The sequence below is a fragment of the Myotis davidii genome, unplaced genomic scaffold (assembly GCF_000327345.1).
Source record: "Myotis davidii unplaced genomic scaffold, ASM32734v1 scaffold173, whole genome shotgun sequence".
NCBI classification, from domain to species: domain Eukaryota; kingdom Metazoa; phylum Chordata; class Mammalia; order Chiroptera; family Vespertilionidae; genus Myotis; species Myotis davidii.
In genome coordinates, this window is record NW_006286303.1 from 3,352,589 (window position 1) to 3,364,492 (window position 11,904).

Genomic DNA, 11,904 nt, shown 5'->3' on the forward strand with positions numbered 1-11,904 from the left:
TATCTCTCGTCTTGAGCACACACAGCATCACAAAGCCTTCGGTCTGGGGCTGGGGCTTCTTCGAATCCTCATTTCCACCTCCACCTCCAGCTCCACCTCCACCTCCATCTCTTCTGGGACATGGTGCCTGAGGAAGGAGGCCCTTGACTGGTTTAACGCCTCATGTCTGTCTCCCACAGTGCCCGGTGCTACCTGGACCACATCGCTTCCAGTGCAGTCATCATCCATGAGCTCTTAGAAAGCCGGGACCACGTTTGCATCAACTTTGTGGCCCAGGCACATAGCCCAGTGCCCACACACAGTGGGTGCTCAGCTAGTGCCTGTGGTCCAATTAAATGCATGAATGGGAGGACAGACCACCCTTCACGCAGGTGGCTGAAAGCGAGAGTCTGCAGTAACCTGAGACAGGAAAGGGATAACGCTTGAGGGTAGGTCAACTGGAGCAAGAAATAGCAGTTGGAGAATGTGATAGCAGTTGGAAAGGTCCAGAGAGGCTCATTAGAAAAGGGCTCATTAGGCACAGGCTAAAGGTGAGGTAGGTCATCAGATGACAGCCCTCACAGGGCACAGGCTCGAGCTGCAGGCCCAGAGCCCATGCCCAGCTGTGCCTCCATGTCAGGCCTGTCTCAGAAAGAGCTGGGGTCAGATCGCCTGTGAGTAACTGACTGTGCTGCTGAACTTTGATCAAGGGCACTATGAGATACCTTAAAGTGATTTGTAAACATTTCTAAAATAAAATACCCTGAATTTAATAATTAATTGAGTCAATAGATATGTACTAGCTATTATGCTAGATCTAAGGATATGGCCTTGTACAGCTCACAGTCTTAGTTAAAATAAGAGTAGGAATGGTTAGCGTTGGCCACTGTGGCTCAGTTGGTTGGGTGTTGTCCTGTACACCAAAAGGTTGCTGGTTTGATTTTCAGTCAGGGCACATGCCTTGATTGCAAGCTTAATCCCCAAAGTTTTACTCTCATATCAGTGTTTCTATTTCTCTCTACCTCACTCTTCTTCTCTCTCTAAAAATCAATGTAAAAAGGAGGGGGGGGATGGTCAGATGTAAAAATGGTATACTTTTTCCATTCCCTCTGCACTTATATGGCCACTGGCATGAAGAATATAAAAGGAGCCCTAGCTGGTTTGGCTCAGTGGATAGAGTGTTGGCCTGCGGACTGAAGGGTCCCAGGGTTGATTCCAGTCAAGGGCATTTACCGTGGTTGCAGGCACATCCCCAGTTGGGGTGTGCAGAATCAATAATATATATATATATATATATATATAGCAGTTGGCGACAGCATTTTGGAGGCAGCAATATGTGAAAAAGTGAAGATGCCACATACTGCCTTCCTGAAAGACACCCCTGAAACCAGTGCTGAAAGTGAATGGTTTAAGGCTAGTAGGGGGTGGTTCAACAACTTTAAAAAAAAAAGGAGGGGGGAAGGAGCCAGAAGAGATTAACCAAAGAACTTATAAGCATCATACATAACCTATAGACACAGACACAATAGTGTGGTGAAGGCCTGGATGAGGGGAGGGGGCGGCGGGGGGCGGGGGGTTGATTGCAAGCTTAATCCCCAAAGTTTTACTCTCATATCAGTGTTTCTATTTCTCTCTACCTCACTCTTCTTCTCTCTCTAAAAATCAATGTAAAAAGGAGGGGGGGGATGGTCAGATGTAAAAATGGTATACTTTTTCCATTCCCTCTGCACTTATATGGCCACTGGCATGAAGAATATAAAAGGAGCCCTAGCTGGTTTGGCTCAGTGGATAGAGTGTTGGCCTGCGGACTGAAGGGTCCCAGGTTTGATTCCAGCCAAGGGCACATGCCTGGGTTGCAGGCTTGATCCCCAGTAGGGGGTGTGCAGGAGGCAACCTATCAATGATTCTGTCTCATCATTGATACTTCTATCTCTCCCTTTCCCTTCCCCTCTGAAATATATATATAGTAGAGGCCCAGTGCATGAAAATTTGTGCACTGGGGAGCGGGGGATCCCTCCTCAGCCTAGCCTGCACCCTCTTGCAGTCCAGAAGCCCTTGGGGAATGTCCGACTGAACGCTTAGGCCCGCTCCCCACAGACATCCCTGTGGGAGTGCACTGATCACCAGGGGGCAGCCTTGGCCCCATGCCCCATCGCCCCACCATGGGTTGCCGCTACCCGCCCCCATCTCTGCCCCCTTCCTCTGCCCGCTGGCACCCACCTTGGCTGGCCTAGTGCCTCCTGCTTGCCGGCCCCGCCCCCCACTGACTGGTCATTCTGCCATTTGGTCAATTTACATATTAGGCTTTTATTATATCAGTTGATTTGCGTATTAGGCTTTTATTATATAGGATAATATAAAAGGATGTGAGCAAGAGCAAAAGACAGAACATCCATTATTTCCAATGTTATCTCAATTCCAGCATTTAATAAGAGGGTGATTTCTGAGTTACTGAAATGGGGTGAAAGTTGATTTGGGGGAATTTTATGAATAGGGGTTGTTTGCTTGTTTTATTAAATTTATTGGGCTGACATTGGTTCAAAAAACCATACAGGTTTCAAGTGTACAGCTCAATAAAACATCCTCTGCACGTGTACTGTGCCCCCATCGCCCCAAGCAGTCTCCTTTCATCCTTCTGTTCCCTCCTCTGCTCACCTCCACCTACCTCCACTTCCCTTCCCCTCTGGCCATCACCACACTATTTCTGTGTCTATGTGTTATGTATATATGTGTGTGTTTTTTACTCAATCCCTCCCCTCTGACATGTATCCATGCCTCTTTTTTGAATGGGGATTGTCTTCACTCTTTCTATGAAGTTCATCTCAGAGTCCAGACAATGGACATTAATAACGCTTGGCCAGAAGCACGAAGCAGCTGCGTCAGGTGGACTCAGGTGCAGAAAACAGACTTAACATGAGCCCCTGCAGGTCAGCAGGTCTCCGAGGCTGCCATTCCCTGTTCAGCACCATCTTCAGACTCATCACGGAGAGAAGCAGCTCCGCCTCCCCGAGGAAGAGCGAGGAAGGGGCCCAGACAGCCAGGCACGGGTCCTCCTGGAATCGGTAGGAGTGGAGACTGCAGCACTTGTCCCCAGCCCGATCAATATTTCAAAGTACTGCAGGTGATTTCATTCCTTGTGACTCTGACCTGGATTCTGTCTTTCAAAAACGAGTGAATCAAAGTGTGTGTCTGACCTAAATTCTGAAACAAGGACTACGCTTGACAGTCACCTAGGATGGACAGAGAACCTTCTGACTAGCTGGAGTCATGCAAAAAAAACCTAAATTTAATTACTCGGGTACCATCAATCCCAGGCCCACAGCATTCGTGCTGGGATTGCTGGCCAGACCTCAAGTGCTCAGCAGTCACCGAAGCACAGTCTCACACACTCCTCGGCGGGCGTGACGTGCACGCTCCCACGGATACCACATCTCGACACCCTAACTTACTCTGACATTATTTTTTCCAGCAAGCCAGCTCCGTTCCACACAGACTCTCGCTGATCTTACTGAAAATAAAGAGTGCAGTTTTGGAAAAACAAATAGACCTCGATTCATTAGGCAACTCTTCCGCTTCCTTCCACTGTTTTTATTATCACTTAAAAGATTTATCTTAGTCTCCTCTTGTTTAAATTTGGAAACTGGAATTTTAAAGTGCAGCTGGTAAAGTGCATGTTCCGGACTTGCAAGTTCTAGCCTAATATGAACTCCTCAGGGGGGAAAAAACAACAAAAACCTAGTAGATTTTCATTTTTCGTGAAAATATGGCAACAGAAATGCATTTACATTTACAAAACAGGTCAAGGTCATCTGTGGTGCTCATTAATCCTGCCACTCCCGGGAGAAAGGCTGAAAGCATCGCCTACATTTTGCAGATGGAAAACAGGAGCAGGTCCCGTCTTGCTCCGGGTGTAGTGGCAAAGCCTGTGATAGGGCCTGAAATAGAACCCAGAGGAATTTGTGCTCTTTTTTTGATGTAGAACAGGACTCAACTAAAGTGGAATCATTAAAATTGTGCTACAGAGGAAGCAAGTCTCTCTTTTTTGACCCAATTTTCTTTTGTAGAATTAAATAATTCATTTTGGTTGTACTTTTCAGTTGGATACCTTATACTCATTAACTTAACTAACCAACCAAATGTAATTCATACAGTAATTTCATAGAATACATTGGATATAATGCTCCGCATAATACATGACATAAAACCATGTTAATAACTTTTTTAAAAGAAGAAGCAATATGTGTCCAGTCGGGTGTAGCTCAGTGGTCGAGTATCGACCTAGGAACCAAAAGGTCACCGGTTCAACTCCTGGTCAGGCCCTATGCCTGGGTTGAAGGCTTGATCATCGATTACTCTCTCCCATTATTGATGTTTCTCTCTCTCCCTCTCCCTTCCTCTCTGAAATCAATAAAAATATATTTAAAAAGAAAAGGAAAAAAGCCGTATTTAAAATCCTATATAAAAATAAACAAACTATAAAATAAAAGCCAATATAGACTTGAGGAGACTTTCGCTGAAGATGGCGGAGTAGGTAAACACTGAGATCGCCTCCTCCCACGACCACATCAACCTTAGAACTAAATTACAGAGCAACCACCCTCGGGAGCCACCTGAAGACGAGCGAACAGAACTCCTATAACTGAGAATATAAAGAGGAAGCCATGTTGGGACTGGCAGGAGGGGTGGGATGAGGAAAGGGCGAGTTCCACACCCACAGGTGGCAGTTAAACACTGGGAGGGTGACCTCCGCTGCAGAGTCCCCTGAGGAGCCTGCGGTCCCTGCCCCACACGACCCACCAGTGCTGGGCCCCAGTGCTGGGCAGAGGAGTCCCCTACACTTGGCTGTGCAAAGCAGCAGACACTGCACCCAGAGACACAGACAGACAGGCTTCTCTTAAAGGGCTGCACACAAGCTCCCTCACTCAGCTCCCATTCAGGGGCAGCAGCTGGAGAACATAAAAGGAGGAAGTAAGTTGCCTCACATCAGGGCAAGGGTTGGAGGAGCAAGGGGCTGGGCAGAAGCCAGGAAGGCGCCATTGTTTCTTTGCTGATGTTTCCGTCCAACCCAGCCAGAGGGCATCATCTGGGCTCTCCACTGACCTGGCTAAAATAGTTCACCCAGCCCAGTGAGTCCCTGAGACCCTGCCCCGCCCACCGTGCTCAGCTGGCTCCTCCACAGGGGCGCCTGCTTCAGTTCACGCTGCAGATTCAGAGGCCCACACCCCATCCTCGAAGGACTGCAAATCCCACACAAGTGGCAGCCACCTCAGCTCATGCTACAGCCTCTCAAAGGTCCACAAGCCCCACCGAAGGAGCTGCTGGCCTCGGCATACATTGTAGGCCCTGCCAAGAGGCCCCACGCTCAGCACAAGCAGCGCCCAGTCTTGTATCGTAACTCCCATCAGGTGACCCAAACCCGGCGTAAGTGATGGCCAGTTTTAGCCTAGAATGTAGTTCCCACTGACTGGCCACAAGCCCAACACAAGTGCTGGCCGACTTCAGCTCACATCGTAATGTCTACCAAAGAGTCCCACGCCAGGCACAAGTGGCAGCTACCCTCAGTTCACATTGCAGCCTCCCGCAAGCACCTCCAAGCCCAGCACAAACTGCAACGAATCACACATCATTTTGTAGCTCCTACCAAGTGGACCCAAGCCCTGCGAAGAGGTGGCTGACTTTGGCCTGCACTGGAGTCCCTCCCAAGAGATTCCAGACCCAAAACAGGAGGCTTCAGGTCTACCCAGAACCCCAATTCCACAACTGACACACCCGAGGAACAGACTCTACTATCCCCAGAACCGTGCTAAAGTGTCTCCCACTCCATGGGGTGAGCGCCTGGACAACAGCTCATCCACTGTAGTCATGACCACCCCTCACAGCAAGTCAGCCTGAGGGTCAGTCACAAAGGCCAGTGGCAATTGAGGCCCAACTACAATAGGAGAGTCCACACAACCCACACAGGGGACACCCCTGGAGCTCCCACCACAGGTGACCAGAGAGACTGTGCCACTGTGCTAGATACTGGCAGATACAGAAGATATACACAATACGTGGGAACAAACCCAGAGAGTCACCCAAAGAAACATGTCCCAAATGAAAGAACAGAACAAAACACCAGAAAAAGAAATGAAGACAAGCAATCTACCAGATACAGAGTTGAAAACTCTGGTTATAAGGATGGTGAATTAAGTCAGGATAAGAATATGTGAATTCAGTGAGAACTTCAACAAAGAGATAGTAAGCACACAAAAAAGGAATAAAAAACATAATAAAACAACCAATTGGAATGGAAGGATACAATAATTGCAATGAAGAACACATTAGAGTGAATCTACAGCAGATTAGATGAAGCAGAGGACTGAATCAGTGATCTGGAAGAAAAGGTAGTGGAAAACATCCAATCAGAACATCAAAGAGGAAAAAATAATTTTTTAAAAATGAGGATAGTTTAGGGGGCCTTTAAGACAACATCGAGCATACCATCATTTGCACAACAGGTGTCCCAGGAGAAGGGGGGCGGGCAGAAAATGTATATGAAGAAATAAGGACTAAAAACTCCCCTTATCTGGCAAAGAAAATAGACACACAAGGCCAGAGCACACAGACTTACAAACAAGATGAACTGAAAAAGGCATCCAAATTAGAAGTAAGCCTGTCAGAGAGAAACAAACCTGTCATTCTTTGCAGAGGACATGCTCCTATAGAGAGACAACATTAAAGATTTCACCACAAAACTATTTGAATTAATAAATGGATTCAGTAAAGTATCAGGATACACATTAATATTCAGAAATCTATTGCATTTGTTTTTTTAATTCTCACCGAGGATATTACTCTTTCTTTCTTTTTTTTAAACATACTTTTAAAAAAAAATTGATTTCAGAGAGAAAGGGAGATAGAGAAAGATAGAAACATCAGTGATGAGAGAGAATCATTGATTGGCTGCCTCCTGCACTCCCCCTACTGGGAATCTCGATCCTGCAATGCAGGCATGTGCTCTTGACCGGAATTGAACCCAGGACCCTCCAGTCCACAGGCTGATGCTCTATCCACTGAGCCAAACTGGCTAGGGCCTGAGGATATTTTTCCATTGATTTTTAGAGATAGTGGAAGAGAGAGGGAAGGACAGAGAGAAATATCAATGTGAGAGAAACACACCGATTGGCTGTCCCCTGCACGTGTCCCAACCAGAGCTCAGGCCAGGGAGGAGCCTGCAACCAAGGTACATGCCCTTGACCAGAATCAAACTTGGGACCCTTTGGTCTGCCTTCTGACTCTCTATCCACTAAGCCAAATTGGCTAGGGCCTTTTGCATTTTTATACACCACCTAGAGGACCGATGCATGAAAATTCGTGCAAGAGTAGGCCTTCCTTCCCCTGGTTGCCAGCACCGGCTTCCCTCCAGCACCCGGGACCCCTGCTTCCCTCCTCTGGCCGCCAGCAGGCACCCGGGACCCAGGCTGGCTTCCCTCCAGCCCTGGCTTTGTCTGGAAGATGTCCAGTCTAATTAGCATATTACCCTTTTGTTATTATAGATAACAAACTACTAGAAAGAGCAATTAAGACAACAATCCCATTTCCAATTGCATCAAAAAAAGAAAAGAAATAGCTAGGAATAAATTTAACCAAGGAGTTAAGAGACCTGTACTCAGAAAACTATGAGACATTAAAGAAAGAAATTAAAGATACAAATAAATGGAAGACAATACCGTGCTCATGGATATGAACAATTAACTTGGGGTGGTGAACACACAGTACAGTATACAGATGATGTATTATAGAATTCTACACTTGAAACCTATATAATTTTTTTTGTTAGTCCTCACCAGAGTATATTTTTTCCATTGATTTTTAGACAGAGTGGAAGGAAGGGAGAGAGGGAGAGAGAGAGAGAGAGAGAAACATCAATGTGAAAGAGACACATTAATTGGTTGCTTCCCGCATGTGCCCCAATCAGGGGTGGGGAGTGAACCCACAAACCAGGTACATGCCCTTGACTGGGAATTGAACCTGAGACCCATTGGTGGGATGGCCAATGTTCTAACCACTTAGCACACCATCCAGGGCATAATTTTATTAACCAATGTCAACCCAATAAATTCAATAAAAATTTAAAAAATGAGATATGGTTATCATCAACAAATAACAAACAAGTATTGGCTAGGATGTGGAGAAAAAGCAACTCTTGAGCACTGTTGATGGGGCTGTAAACTGGTGCAGCCACTATGGGAACCAGTATTGAGTTCCCTCAAAAAAATAAATATAGAACTACCATGTGACCCAGCAATTCCACTTCAGTGTATTTATCTGAAGAAACCTAAACCACTAATTCCAAAAGATATATGCACCCCTATGTTCATCGCGGCCTTGTTTACAATAGCCAAGATATGGAAGCAACCTAAGGGTCCATCAATAGACAAATGGATAAAGATGGGGTGCATACAGGGTGTGGCAAAAGTGGGTTTACAGTTGTTCTTATGGAAAATAATACAATAATTCATAAATAATGAAACAAGAATAAGTTCTGTGTTTCACATACAACTGTAACCTACTTTTATCAACCCCTGCTAATATAGGGGGTTTTAATCAGCCATAAAACATGAAATGTTGCCCTGACAGGTTTGGCTCAGCGGACGGAGCATCGGCCTGCGGACTCAGGGGTCCTGGGTTTGATTCCGGTCAAGGGCATGTGACCTGGTTGCGGGTGCATCCCCAGTGGGGGGTTGTGCAGGAGGCAGCTGATGTTTCTGGCTCTCTGTCCCTCTCCCTTCCTCTCTGTAGAGGATCAATAAAATATATATATATTTTTAAAAATGAAATGTTGCCATTGTGACAATATGGGTGGACCTAGAGCATATTATGCTAAGTGAAAAAGTCAGAGGAGGACAAATACCATGTGATTTTACTTATATGTGTTTTATCTAAAAATTAAAAATAAACAAACGATCAAAACAGAAACAAATTCATAGATACAGAGAACGAACTGGTGATCACCAAATGGGAGTGGGTTGGGGGGATGGGTAAAAAGGTGACGGATTAAGAAGTATACAAATTGCCTGTTATAAAAGTAGCCACGGGGATGAAAAGTACCGCAGAGTGAATAGAGTCCATCATATTGCAATGGCTATGGTGTCAGGTGGAGGCTAGACTTACCCGGGGACCCCTCTGTAAGGTATATGACACCTAGTCACTGTGCTGTACACCTGAAACTAATATGGTATTGTATGTGAACTGTGATCGGAAAAAAAAATTAATTAAAAAAACAAAATCCACTATAATCAAACACTATTATGACAACAAGCACTATCATTTAGGCCCAGCCAGTCAACATTACCATGGGATATATTTTTGGTCTTAAAGGGGTTCTAATTTAAATCCCACAATCACGTTTATGGGAAAGCACCTTCCAACTTACAGAAACTGAGAATTCCATGCTGCCATCCTGTGTCCGCCATCCGGCCACTGCAGCTCTGACTTCAGTCTCCTCTTCTAAGTTGCTGTGCTTGCGTGCGAGTGTCAGGGTGAAACGTTACCACTTGCGGCTCCACTGTTTGGAAGTGCTGAGAGTTCCTGTGCCCACCTGCCATCTGTACTATTAGACCAGGAAAAGGATAGCTCTGACAGAATATTAACGACCTACGGGTCCTCAGGTACAAAATGAGGACTTGTACCCACTGTACCTAGTAAGCAGCTGAGAGGATTAAGTGTGATAAGCCACGTAGAGCAGTTAAAGGAGTGAAAAGCAGTAGTGACTGTGCAATAAAGATTGGCCCTTGTTGGACATCCAGGTGGCCAAGAGACACACTAAAAGACACTCAACGTCACTAATCATCGAAGAAATGCACATTAAAAACACATGAGATATTACCTCACACCTGTCAGAATGGCCACCATCAATAAATCAACAAACAACGAGTGCTGGCGAGGATGTGGAGAAAAGGGAGCCCTTGTGCACTGTTGGTGGGAATGCAGACCGGTGTGGCCACTGTGGGAAGCAGTATGAAGTTACCTCAAAAAACTAAAAATGAAACTGCCTTATGAGCCAGCGATTCCACTTCTAGGAATTTATCTGAAGAAACCCAAAACACTAATTCGAAAGCATATATGCACCCCGATGTTCACTGCAGTGCTATTTACAATAGCCAAGATCTGGAAGCAGCCCGTGTCCATCAGTAAATGAATGAGTGGTCAAAAAAAAACTGGCACATTTACACAATGGAATACTAGTCAGCTGTAAAAAAAAAAAAAAAGGAAATCTTACCTTTTGTGACAGCGAGGATGGCCCTGGAAATTATTATGCTGAGTAAACTAAGCCAGTCAGAGAAAGACAAGTACCGTATGATTTAATTTATATGTGGAATCGAATGAACAATAGAAACTAACATTGTGGAGACAGACTCATGGATACAGAGAACAGACTGACAGCCATCAGGGGTGGAGGGTGGGAGCTGGGTGAGATGGGTGAAGGGATTAAGTAAAATTAAAAAAAGTCAGACTCATGGACACAGACAATGATATGGTGATTACCAGAGGAAAAGGGGGTCGGTGGGTGGTAGAAAAGTGTAAAGAGGGGATAAATATTAATGGAAGGAGACTAAACTTGGGCTGGTAAACACACAATACATGTACTGCAGAAATGTATAATTGAAACCTATATAACTTTATTAACCAATGTCACCCCAATAAATTCAATTTAAAAAGAACAATTAGCTCTATTATCTTTAACACACTGCCTTGAACACATGCCAGCCTTGCAAACATCTTTTTGGCATGGATTTATGCAATACATTATTCATGGGCATCATTTATGGGTGTTTTTAAGATGGTCTAGAGCAGTGGTGCTCATGAACATAATTAAAGCATAGGGATTAATCACAAAAATAATATGTAATTATATATGTGTTTTCCGATGGTCTTCGGTGACCCCTGTGAAAGGGTCGTTCGACCCCCAAAGGGGTCGCCACCCACAGGTTGAGAACCGCTGGTCTGGAATGTCGGGCATAGTTTGGAGGCCACCAGCACCTCCCCTCACAGGCCCCCACCCTACTCCTGCAGCCCGGTCTACATTCTGCATCATCCTGCATCTCCCTCCAGCCCCACCTCTTGGCATTTTGTGCAGAAGTCACAGCAGCCTTCCTCGCTCCCATGCGTGCATTGAGCTCTGTCCTAAACACACATTCTGCTCCCCGCTCCTACCTGGAACTATACCCCAAGCTACCTCCCCTTTGCCTCACAAAATTGCCTTTTACTTTCTGCTTACTCATTCCTTCCTCAACCTCGTAATAGAGTCTTTGACTTCCATTTACACTTTTGTTAAGCGGTAATCTGACATTTGTAAATGTGATTCTTGTATTAATGCCTCTTTTACCCACTAGACCAGTGATGACGAACCTTTTGAGCTCGGCGTGTCAGCATTTTGAAAAACCCTAACTTAACTCTGGTGCTGTGTCACATATAGAAATTTTTTGATATTTGCAACCATAGTAAAACAAAGACTCATATTTTTGATATTTATTTTATATACTTAAATGCCATTTAACAAAGAAAAATCAACCAAAAAAATGAGTTCGCGAGTCACCTCTGACACGCGTGTCATAGGTTCGCCATCACTGCACTAGACTAAAAGTTCCCCTAGAGTGATTCCGTGTGTTGGGTTTTGTTTTCTCACTCCCTGTGCGCCTCCGGGTCTACCACAGCACTTGGCCTCTGGCAGGCACTCAATGATACGGGTCCCATGAACAAATGAACACACCCCAGCACCAGGCTATTGCTCCCAAGTACCAAGCATTTCCCTCTTTCCACTTTATTGCATGATCACAGTTCTCCCTACACTGGGACTTATTCAACGATCCTGTGAAAACACACACATGTACTAGGTAAAAATAGCGTGGGGGGAAGAAGATGTAAATGTAACTTAAAATCGAG